The sequence below is a fragment of the Phocoena sinus genome, chromosome X (genome assembly GCF_008692025.1).
Source record: "Phocoena sinus isolate mPhoSin1 chromosome X, mPhoSin1.pri, whole genome shotgun sequence".
In the NCBI taxonomy this organism is placed as follows: Eukaryota; Metazoa; Chordata; class Mammalia; order Artiodactyla; family Phocoenidae; genus Phocoena; species Phocoena sinus.
Genome location: NC_045784.1, coordinates 82,492,203 through 82,504,936, shown reverse-complemented (window position 1 = coordinate 82,504,936; position 12,734 = coordinate 82,492,203). Strand labels below are relative to the sequence as shown.

At 40.3% G+C, this 12,734-nt stretch overlaps 1 pseudogene; it reads right to left on the bottom strand.

Moving 5' to 3' along the window:
• Positions 1-7,351: 7,351 nt before the first annotated feature.
• On the bottom strand, positions 7,352-7,710 carry LOC116747903 (annotated as a pseudogene).
• Positions 7,711-12,734: the final 5,024 nt, after the last annotated feature.

The following is a 12,734-nucleotide window of genomic DNA, read 5'->3' as shown; positions in this document are numbered from 1 at the left end:
GCCACGTGGAATTTTCTTTTCTAGAAGTTGCCTTCATTTTGTGACAAAGAATTGTTCTCTGTTTTAAATGCATTTAATATTTTTGAATGAGTGGCAGCCTTAGAAATTGAACAGACTATTCCCCAAAGGTTTTTTTTTTTTTTTTCGCGGTACGCAGGCCTCTCACTGCTGCGGCCTCTCCCGCTGCGGAGCACAGGCTCCGGACGCACAGGCCCAGCGGCCATGGCTCACGGGCCCAGCCGCTTGGCGGCATGCAGGATCCTCCTGGACCGCAGCACGAACCCGTGTTCCCTGCATCGCCAGGCGGACTCTCAACCACTGCGCCGCAAGGGAAGCCCTCCCCAAAGGTTTTTTTAAAGGAGAATGATAGTTCTCTGCCATACTCCAACAACAAATACATTTTAGTCATTCAATAGAGACCCTGCAATGCTCATGAAATTGCAAGGGAAAACAACAATCCTGCCAAGAACGAACATAAAGGTAAAATGCCAAGCCTCTCTGCAATTCTTCTTTTTTTTTTTTTCCCAAGTGCTAGAAGTGTTGGCAGATGTGTATGTAGGGTCCCAATAATAAGCAAATGAACACGTTTAACCTCTGGGACAGATGAGCTGTATGGACAAGTCGTGTCAGATTGTGTCATGTCTAGGGAAAGCCACATAAGATGTCAGTACAAGCTAGGCTGGTATCCACCAAATATTAGATTCATCAGCTTCTAGGAAATGCATTCCCATCCAATTAAGTGACTTTCTAAAAGGAAAAAGAATAAGATAATTCTCCTTCAGTGAGCTATTGCTTTTGGAAAATGTATTTCATGGAAAGCAAAATTATCAAGTTAGAAAAGATTTATAGAGATAATTTAGACAAGGTTGTTTAGACCCAGGGAAGGGAAGTGATTTCCTCTAGGAAGTTGCATAGAAAAGCCAAGAACTACCTGACCAGTGCTGGATCTACATTTGCTGTTAACAAAATGTTCCAACCAGCTTTCCTGAATACCCTTCCAGATTTTCCTCCACTGGAGACTTCCTAATTCTTATTCAAAATACAAAATACTCCCTGACATTTTCACTCGGGGCATTTCATGAGGAAAGCAGAGTGGATATTATAGGTAATAGTGATAAATACAAAGAGGCTAAGGTCAAATCAGAGGTGATTCAAATTTACCTATGACTTAAACCCAAATTGAAGCCATGTGGACCAATATGTTCTTACAATTTGATCATAGGACTGTGATCATCCCCCTTCTGTCTTGAATAAAGCATATTTTGCTCAGTAGAAATATTCCCCTTTAATAGCCCACATGATGAATTAACAGAGTGCTAAATTAAAGGAATTTCATCTGTAACACTACTAGTTATTTCTTCATCATGGAATACGGGTATTCATCACCTGTAGCCTTATTTTAAGCTATGTATTCCATTCTGCTTTCATACTCAAATGCTACTGCACTAAAGGTTGGAAGAGAAACAGCCTTTCTATGGCAAGAAACACCCTTTCTTGCCATAGAAAGAGTACCTCATTCTGCTACTCACTAGCCATACAACTTTGGACCAGATAACTTCTCTGAGTTTTAGTTTTTTCGTGTATGAAACACAGTTCACAGAAAGAGTTAAGATCAGTATGCAAAAGTGCTTGACATGTAGTAGGTGTTGAATATATATACAATAGTTGAATATGAGTGTTTGGGCAAGCATTATCTTCTGTTACCAACCTGGAATTGGTTCATGGAGAATGAAATAGAATTAAAATAGAAAATGTTCTTTTTCAGGCTCATAAGCAACTTTTAAACAATGGAGGAGCATAGTAGTAAAAACATGAAGAAAATAATGTAAACTTCTCTTGTTCCATAGGCCTGGGTTTATCCCTAGATAATTCCTTCTTGCTGTATAAGATTATATGTGAATTAAGTCTCCTAAGCTGGAACAGCCCTGGGTGCTGTATAAATAGTATGAGTATTAGTGGATATTAAAGGCACACATACATACACATAAGTGCAGCACATATATACACACACACATAGGGGCTTGCCATGAGAACCTAGCCTAATGGTATATTTGGTTTAAACTATGAAGAGTTTCTTGTTTGTGCCTTTTGATTCTCAACTTACACCCTCTATATCAGAGGCTATCCTGTTTCTCAGTCAGTAATTGTTGTCTTCAAAGAACAGGAATGTATTCAGGCAGCTTAAATAGAATGGAATTTAATAAAAGACTGCAACAAACAATCTCATGGAAATCCAAGGGCATCCAACAAAGCCCAGTCAGAAACCTAGGAACCGGAAATTTACCTGTTAAATCAGAAAACATTGTTCACACTATCTCAAAAATCCTCTCTCATCTCTGCCCTTCTGCCTCCTCTCTCTCTCTCAGCTCGTTTCCTCTGCTTTCATATGGCACAATTTAGCTAAAGCAGCCATTCAGGTCTATTATCTGCTCATTTTCTAAGTGACTGAAACAATCATTAAAATATGTTGTATCTCAAATATTTTATATGAAAAATATTTTATTGCAGTATAATTTTTTTAAGTATAATTACAATAATATATTAGTTTCAGGTGTACAACATAGTGATTTGATATTTTTTATACATTACAAAATGACCACTGCAAAAGTCTAGTTACCATCTGTCACCATACAAAGTTACTGACGTATTATTGGCCATATTCCCTATGCTGCATATTACACCCCCATGAATTATTTATTTTATTATTGAAGTTTGTATCTCAAGCTCCTTCACCTATTTCACTCATCCTCCTACCACCCTCCCTTCTGGCAAACACCTATTTTTTCTCCATATCTATGACTCTGTTTCTGTTTTGTTATGTTTGTTCATTTGTTTTGTTTTCTATTTATTTATTTTATTTTTTAATTGAAGTATAGTTGCTGTACAATATTATATGAGTTACAGGTGTACAATATAGTGATTCACAATTTTTAAAGGTTATACTCCATTTATAGTAAATATGGATATTGGCTATATTCCTTGTGTTGTACAGTATATCCTTGTAGCTTATTTATTTTTGCTGAAAAGACAGCTGAGAGTTCCCTTGTACATAACTAGTTGCTTTCCTCTTTCTGCTTTTAAGATTCTCTCTTTAATTTTTGCCATTTTAATTATGTGTCTTGATGTGAACCTCTTTGGGTTTGTCTAGTTTGGGTCTCTGTGTTTCCTTGAACTGGATGTCTCTTTCCTTTCCCAGGTTAAGGAATCTTTTAGCTATTATTTCTTCAAATAAGTTCTCTGCCCCTACCTCTCTCTCTTGACTTCTGATATCACTATAACGTGAAAGTTAGTACACTTGATGTTGTCCCAGAGGTCTCTTACACTGTCTTCACTTTTTTAAAATCCTTTTTTCTGTTCAGCTTCGATGATTTCCACTACTGTGTCTTTCAGTTTGCTGATCTGTTCCTCTGTATCATCTAACCCAGGGGTCCCCAACCCCTGGGCCACAGACCAGTACTGGTCCACGGCCTGTTAGGAACCCAGCCACACAGCAGGAGCTGAGCGGCAGGTGAGCTAGTGAAGCTTCATCTGCCACTCTCCATTGCTCACCATTGCTCACATTACCGCCTGAACCATCACCCCTATGTCCATGGAAAAACTGTCTTCCACAAAACTGGTCCCTGGTGCCAAAAATGTTGGGGACCGCTGATCTAACCTACTGTTGATCCCTTCTAGCATACTTCTTTACTTCAGTTATTGTATTGTTCAGCTTTACTTGGTTCTTCTTTATATTTCCAAACTCTTTGTTAAACTTCTCACTGTGTTCATCCATTCTTCTCCCAAATTCATTGAGCATATTTATGATCATTACCTTGAACTCTTTATCAGGTAGATCACCTATCTCCACTTCACTTTGTTCCTCTTCTGGGGTTTTGTCTTATTCCTTCTTTTGGAACATATTCCTCTGTCTCCTCATTTTGCCTAATTCTCTGTGTTTATTTTAAAATATTAGGTAGGTCAGTTACTTTTCCTGATTTTGGAGAAATAGTCTTATGTAGGAGACATTCTATGGGACCCAACAGTGTATCACCCCCTGGTCACCTGAGTTATATGCTCTAGCGGCTCCCTTTTGTGGGCTGCATGGGCCCTTCTGTTGCAGCATGGCTGACTACTATGGATGCACTGGTAGGCATGGCTGGCCCCTGGCCCAGCTGGCTGCTAGGCCCTTCTTTATGTGATGGCTACCAACCTGCTGGTGGGGGGCTGGGTCCCAGCATGGCTGGCTGCAGAGGTTGGGGTGTCCTGAGGCTGGTGCTGGCCTGCTGGTGGATGAGTAGGCCTTGGACACTAATAGGCTAAAAAGATACTCCAAAATGGTGTTTGCCAGCACTAGTGTCCTTGTAATAGAATGAGCTCCCAAAACATGGCTTCCAGTAGCATCTATGTCCTCAAGGAGAGTCCTAATTTCCTCCTGCCTCTCCAGGAGGCTCTCCAAGATCAGCAAGTGGGTCTGACCAGGCTTCTTTCAAGTTACTGCCTCTGTGCTGGATCTTGGAATGTGTGAGATTTTGTGTATGCACTTTAAGAGCAGAGTCTCTGTTTGCTATAGCCCTCCACCTCTTGCATACATAAGCCTCACTGGTCTTCAAAGCTACATGTTCTGCAGGCTCATCTTCCCAGTGCACGCCCCCTGGGCTTGGAAGCTTGATGTGTGGCTCAGATCCCTCACTCCTCGGGGAGAACCTCTGCAATTGTAATTATCCTCCCATTTGTGGGTTGCCTCCTCCTGGGATGTGAGTCTTGACTATTCCCCATCTCTGCCCCTCCTACCCATCTTGCTGTGGTTCCTTCTTTTTAGCTTTCATTTTATCTTTTCTGCGCGTCTTCTCATAAATAGTTGCTCTGTAAATAGTTGTAATTTTGGTGTGTACTTGGGAGGAGTTGTGCTCAGGGTCTTCCTACTCCACCACCTTGCCCATACCTTCCAATTTTTTTTTCTTTTTTTTTTGATAACAGGATGATAAGTGGATAGCTTCTCCCTTCTAAGGCCCAGTACATGGATTCCACAATTTTTTTCTACCCTCCAGCCTTTTTCTTAAGTATGGTTTGACTTTTGTAATTTTGCACTATCTTACTTACACAAGCCACATCCATAATTTCCAGTTTGGATTCCTTTAAAGTGGAATGAGAACTAAAAAAGACCTATGAGAGGAAATGATCTGATATCTGTGATTTGCTTCAAAATAATTGTAGCAAAGGATTGGGTGGGTATAGCTAAAACGAGATTGGACATGTATGGGTAATTGTTGAAGCTGGGTGATGAGAATATCCTGTTTAATTATACTAGACTCTCTAATTTTAGATATGTTTGAAATTATCCATAAAATAAAGTAAAAAACAAAATATGTGAAGCAATATGAATGTAGAATCTTCTTAATTATTATAATTTCCCCCATCTTTTACTTTTTTCTTACCAGCGCCTAATTTGACAGATTTTTTTAGCATCCTGCATTTACTGAGACTTACAAAGGCATTCAGCCTAGATTTCATTGAAGCAACAACTCACTTTGCATTCATATTTCATCAGTTTACATAATATTTAATTAAATCACATAATTGCATTATTATGTACAACTGGCATAAATAGATTTGGAACAAACTCAACTAATTTTCAGTAAGCACACAACTCAAACTGTTGAAGCAGAAGTATCTGGGCAAACTAGACTCTTCTAGTCACACTACTTCTAACCACACTACTAACTATAAGCACTTAGCGTACCATGCTTATTGGTCCTGGGTTTCACTGTCAATTAATCCAGCAAGATGATTAAGCAGAAGTTCACTAAGAGAGAATCTACTGTATTTTGTTGTTGTTTATGTATGTGTTCTCCTACATTTTTCAAACTTTAATTCTGACTTCAGTTAATCTTTCTGATCTCAAACTCAAGACAGTTGAAGATTTTATATTTGCCTCAAATGATCTTCTGGTGTGTAATGGAGCCAGTGGGACTAAATTTTTCAGTTACTTATATTTGGCAAGGATGGGGAGGAAGGGTGTTTCATTTCTATATTCTTATTATTGTATTTTTCTGCTTTCTCACAACTCTCTGATTTGCTTGCTTAAAAAGAAATAGAAGTTAGGTTGTTCTGTGGACATTGGCTTCGGCGAGAAGCCTGATTATACTTGCTAAGCCTCCTAGTAGCAATATTGAGGAATTAGTTAAAATGCTGAGACGAGAGTACAGACCCAGAGAGACAAAGAATGAGTGTGCTAGTAGTCCCCAGCTCTAAGTTTCTGCAATCATTTGTTGAAATACCTTGAGGAAGTAAGTCAGTTTTTATTTCTCTATGCAGGGTGGCAAAAGGTAATATGACGTACCAATCTTTTTATAATAATAACACTGTAGGGACCAAAATTCCCTCTTTCTCCTCCTCCCTCCATGATACCTCAAAGCTGCTTCCAGAATGAACTAGTCATACTGCGCATTGAGTTTCTTTTATCAAACTCACAGCCGTGGATGTTGGAAGGGACTGCTTTCCCTTTGCTTAACCACTTTAGTATGAGTAACTCATGAACACACAGGAGCAAGGCAATTTGCTCCGCCATTTTTCATCTCAGGTATGCAGCAATAGCGTGCATTCTGAGTCACGCAGAGTCCACGCTAAAGAATGTGTGCTGTGAGCTTAGAGGGGCTAATAATCAAATTAGGATACTAACAAAGGCAATTTATAATGCTGAAACTAATGAGAGGTCAAAGAACAAAACTCTGCAAGGAGTTTTAATTATCCTGTCCTTTGTGACTCCACAAGAACATTTTTTTTTTTTTTTTTTTTTTTGCGGTACGCGGGCCTCTCACTGCTGTGGCCTCTCCCGTTGCGGAGCACAGGCTCCGGACGTGCAGGCTCAGCGGCCATGGCTCACGGGCCCAGTCACTCTGCGGCATGTGGGATCTTCCCGGACCGGGGCACGAACCCACGTCCCCTGCATCGGCAGGCGGACTCTCAACCACTGCGCCACCAGGGAAGCCCCACAAGAACATTTTTAAAGGAACACTGTCACCAGTATTCAACTGGTACTTTAAGTTCCATTAAGATTTACATAAGCTATTACATAAATGGGAAATACAGACTTTCTTTCCAAGTAGAGTAGGGATCTAAATCCTTCTCTTCAGGGATGGAAAACAAGCACTGTCTTGCTTTGATGTTCAATTTATTGGATCCTTTCCTTCCCATAGCACTGATGGAGAAACATGAAGCCTTTCTTCAAGGGAATCTCTAGATTGGATAGCATATAGAAAGAAAAGAACTGTAACAACCAAAACAACTACAACAGTTTTTCTGGCCTTGTTTCCTGTGCCATTTCATTTTCACTTTTTTTTTTCTAGTTTGTGTTTTATTGACTCTGTGATGCTCAGGCCTTGACTACGAACTTTGGCAGTGGATACAGCTGTTTCTTCTGCTGCTGCTTCTTAGTATTCAACTTATCATGCTTGTTGAACCTGCAGCATGTGTTTTCTTGGGCTGCAGATCCAGAGGCTTGTACTTCTTGCCCTTGTAGAATTTCCTGAGGTTCTCTTTCTGAGTCTTATTAACAGCAGTGAGAATTCGGGCAATGGATTTATAAACATCTAGGATCTTGGAGAGCTTGGATGCCACACTGCTTGTCACTTTGGTGATTTCCAGCTACGACAGCTCTACCTTCAAGTCATCCAGCTGTTTCAGCAGCTCCATCTTTTTGCCAGGAAGATATCAAGCTTTAATCTTGGCCATGACTGCACAAGCTGCGCCACTGCCTGCTCTTGAGGGAAAGAGTTTTTTTCACTTCTTATTTTCACTTTCCTCTGTCATATATATATCCACACGCACCACCACAACCACCACACCCAGCATTTCTACAGGTCAAAGTGCCCTTCATCTCTCAGAGCCTAACTTCTTTCTAGGAGGTGTTTGAGATGGGTTTGTATATTTATCTGTTTGTTTGGAGAAGAGTGGCATAATTGACGAACTGAAGAAAGTGACAATATCAACTGAATGTGGAACCTCTCAGGCAAAAATAAAACCAAAAAGCTGCTACCCTTAAAAGCTAGAGAAGGGCTTCCCTGGTGGCGCAGTGGTTGAGAGTCCACCTGCCGATGCAGGGGACGCGGGTTCGTGCCCCGGTCTGGGAGGATCCCACATGCCGCGGAGCGGCTGGGCCGGTGAGCCATGGCCGCTGAGCCTGCGCGTCCGGAGCCTGTGCTCTGCAAAGGGAGAGGCCACACAGTGAGAGGCCCGCCTACCACAAAAAAAAAAAAAAAAAAAAAAAAAAAAGCTAGAGAAAAGTGGAGATGTTAGCAGCAACATACTGTGAACACGGCGGGTCTGGAAAGGCTTTTGCTACCAAGAGGGTTAATTGTCCAAAGGTAATGTCTACCCATCAAGCCAATTTAAGGCCAAAGAATGCATCTTGGCAAGGAGTTTTCTTTTATCAATAACTGCGTCAATAAAACAGCAAATGGAACACAAAAAAATCGAGCACATCCATATCATCAGGGCAGCAAGACAAGTAGCCCAGAGCACTGGAGGGTCTGGGTGTTGAACTAGTTGCCCTTATTACCGAAAAAAAAACGTTAAAGTATAAAAGCAATTCCAACAAGGAAATTGGGAACAATGTAAATAACAAAACTTTCTTCCTGAAAAGGAAGAAAAAATCTGCAAATTCTTCTGCTAAACTTGTCATCACCACACCCTGCCATGTGACATTTACATTGTTCTTTTAAATAGGTAGTCCATTGTTTTATGAGACAGTGTAGCTTAAGGGCTAAGAGTGTGGGCTCTAGAGTCAAACTAAATCCAGTTCCATCACTTCTTAGCCACATAGTCTTGGGCAGGTTACTTTTTTCTTTCTAAGCCTCAGTTTCCTCATGTGTAAAACTGGGATAATAGCAAGGCAGCAAAAGTCCAGGCTTTGGAGTCAAACTGCCTTGTTCCCAGTCCTCTACTCCACCACTTACTGGCAGTGTGACCCTGAGCAAATTGCATAACTTCTCTGTGGCTCAGTTTCCCCTTCAATAAAATGCGCCCAATTGAGTGTCAGGATCTCACAGGATTATTTTGAAAATTATATGTATTAAAGAACACATGTAAAGCACTTAGTAGGTGCTCCACAAATATGTCATTAGTACCTACCTCAGAAGGTTGTAGTAAGGACGAAATGAGACAAAGAATGAAAAGCTTTTAAGCTTGGTATACTCAGTGTTCAATAAATGCTAGCTTTTGTTACGTGCTTGTCTTTTGACTCTCCAACTGGCTTTTAAGCTTCTAGAGGATGAGTCTTAATTTTTTTTCTTCATACTATAATATCTAGCACTCTGTTATATGCAAATAAAAGTAACTCAACTATAGCCAAAGGAAAGAAAGGAACAAATCCTCATGCAGAAAAAGTAGAAACTCAAATATCAGAACCGTGGACTCACATGCCATGAAAAGATTGGGTTTATTAAAAATTAATGGTACAGGTCAAACAACATGTCTGATTTTTGGCAAATCATAAATATTATCAAGAGCAAACAATTTGGCATTTGATTTCTTACTTGTGTAGGGGAGTATAAATATTTTTCGCTCTACCCTTCTAGGTTCTTGGCTGAGACCCCCTGTAATAAAAGACAGATTAACAGGAGAAAAACAATTTTAATTATGTACATACTATGTAGTACCGGAGCCCCACAAAGATATGAGGCTAAAAAGGAAGCCAGACAATAGAGGCTTATACACCATCCCGAGGCAAGGAAAGGAATAGGGGTCTGGGGCTTTAAAGCAGGGGAGGCAAGTCATAGGACGATGAGAAGAGAAAATGTGTGGTAAACAAAAGTTGCACTGCCAGGTAGATAAATTTCTCAGGTAAAAAAATGATCTCTGAAAAAATCTCTCTTCCTGCTACCAGCCCCCTTTCTAATGTAAATTTCATTTATAAATGTAGCTTTCCCTTACAAAAGGGCAACTTTGTTTTCAGAGCTTCTCCTATGTCTGTAGTTTCTCAACATGATTCTTAGGCCAAAGAGACATATTTTGGGGTGGCATTTCATTTGAAAATATTGATGACTACAGTAGATGACTCAGTTAAAAAAAAAAAAAATGGCCAAACAAATGATGTTACATAGACACAGCTTAGGAGGTAGTTCTCACACTTGAGACTTCTGTGAATCACCTTTACAAATTTCATTACTTCAGTGTACCACCAAAAACATTGCTTCACAATTTATGCTTTATACACATACCACATTTACTATTATTTTCTTAACAACTTTTTCTTTGAACTAACTTAAATTGTGTTAAAAACAAGACAACAGGCCCAAAATGGAGTCACTTATGCCAAGCCCCATGTCGCCAAGACTTAATTATGGTTTTGGCCTCTCCCAGAAATGGAATCGAAAACCAGTCGATCAGGAATCACCTCGTTAGCGCTAGCGAGGTCATCTGCCTGATAGACACCTGCCATTCCCTAAAGGAAAGTGACCTTGCCATAAACAATCCACTTTTTGCCCAATTAACTTTCTTATTCCCACTCCCTTCTACCTATCAAATTCTGTCATTTTGTACAGCTCCTCAGAGCTCCTTTCTATCTGCTAGAAGGGATGCTGTCCAATTCATGAACTATTGAATAAAGCCAATAAGATCTTTAAAATTTACTCAATTGTACTTAGATTTTTTTTTTTTTTTTTTTTTTTTTTTTTTTTTGTGGTACGCAGGGCTCTCACTGCTGTGGCCTCTCCCGTTGCAGAGCACAGGCTCCAGACATGCAGGCTCAGTGGCCATGGCTCACGGGCCCATCCGCTCCGCAGCATGTGGGATCTTCCCAGACCGGGACATGAACCCGTGTCCCCTGCATCGGCAGACAGACTCTCAACCACTGCGCCACCAGGGACGCCCATGTACTTAAATTTTTAACAATTGTTTTTACTAATCGATTTGAAAAGCTGAGTTTATATCATTACATAAAATGGAAACCAGTATCATTTATCATAAATAGAAGGTGAGAGTAAAAGTAAATATAATGAAAACAAAACAGTGTTCTTAAAATCTAGATAAATATTGTTGCCTGGCAGAGGCTCCTGAGTCTGTGGCTTTGAGACCTGCTTTTTCTTTGTTAAAAAGTTTGTTTAGAACACATCAGAAATGTTTAAGACTAACTTTCACCAAAGTGAGAACTGAAAAAGAATTTAAAAGGGAAAACTTCCCCACTCTATGACTCAGTATTATTTAATGTCTATATACTCTGTGCACCACCTGAAATCATTTTGTGATTTCATGAAACACTGGCCTAGATGATCAATGAAGAATGGTTTCTGGTTCCCCAAATGACTGTACAATATTGTTCTCAGGATGTAGCCCCTGAATTGCCTGCATCCAAATCACCTATGGGTGCTTGTTTAAAAAGGGGGGTGGTAACTAATGAATCACTACTTAATCTGGAGACTGGGACCCGACATATTACATTATTAAGAAACACCCACAGGTGATTTTGATGCACAATAAAGTCTGAAAACCAGGGCTATATTATAGCAATTATTGAAGAAGGTGGAACCATCCCTATAACAGCTCTGTAGATACAGAAAAGCTGAAAGGAAAAGTGAACGGAGAATTTAGCTAAAGGAGGTAATCTGCCCCAGACCTGAACTGTGAGGCTACAGTCTGCGAGATAAGCACTGCATTTAACTGGAGTATTTTAATACCAGAATGAGGTAGAAAGGGAAAAAAAAAGAAGAAAGGCATCCGGCAATGAGAGAACAAAAAGATTCAATGAAGAAAGGGATTGATTTACAAGAAAAGATGAAAGGAATTTAAAATGTGGCTTTGCTAAGTGATCACTAAGCAGGGGTGTGATAACAGTTTACAGATGTTTGAATCATATACTAAAAAGAAGAGGAGGAATTTGTTAAGTAAGAACAAGAAGGGATAATTAGACATTAAGAGAATGTAATTGACCAAATTCTCTTTCCATATAACTCAGCTTAAGCATTCCTGCTCTGCATGTTGTGTCCAACTTCTGCCCTAAGGGATGTGCTCTGATCTTCTCCCCAAAAGAGGCTTGAGCATCACTCTAGTATCTGTGCCTTTGTGGGGCCTTTAGGGACTTTCCACCCCCTCACTTGTTCCCGTAAACCAACCTCTTGCGCCACTCCTTCTCCCTATCAAAACCAATTCTTCTCTCTATCGTGCGCCACTCCTTCTCCCTATCGAAACCAATTCTTCTCCCTATCGAAACCAATTCTTGGAGTTTTTCAGTTGACGGGGACTTTCCAGCCAGCGGGTAATTTTCCAGTTGCCCGTAACAGGTATACGCCCTAACCGCCACAATGAACAAACAACTGTAACGGCCAGAAGGTGGGGCAAAAGTTCCTAAGCCAATGAATTCAAAAGTCACCACATTTACCCAATCATTGTGAGAATATACCCGCCCTATGAGTAAATAAACCTATAAAAAGTATGTGATTCCGCTTTTAGGGGTTCCTCATCGGCCTCCTGCGTGAGGTTCAGGGAATCCCGGTGCATCGGCTCCTAATAAACCTCTTGCGTGTTGCAACGGCTCTCGACTCTTGGCGGTTCTTGGGCGAGTTGGAATCCCTCGTAGACCGTTTGGGTCTAACACCTTTGTTCAAGCATACTCCTCTGAAGGGGAGCAGAATATGCCATCCCAAAATATGCCTCTTTGGTGTGAGGATTATTTTGAGCTGATTATTTTTGAGAGGCTGCAAATAGAAGATTCTCTGAAAATAGAATAGAACTTGCCCTTTCCTGAGGGCAAATTACATTTA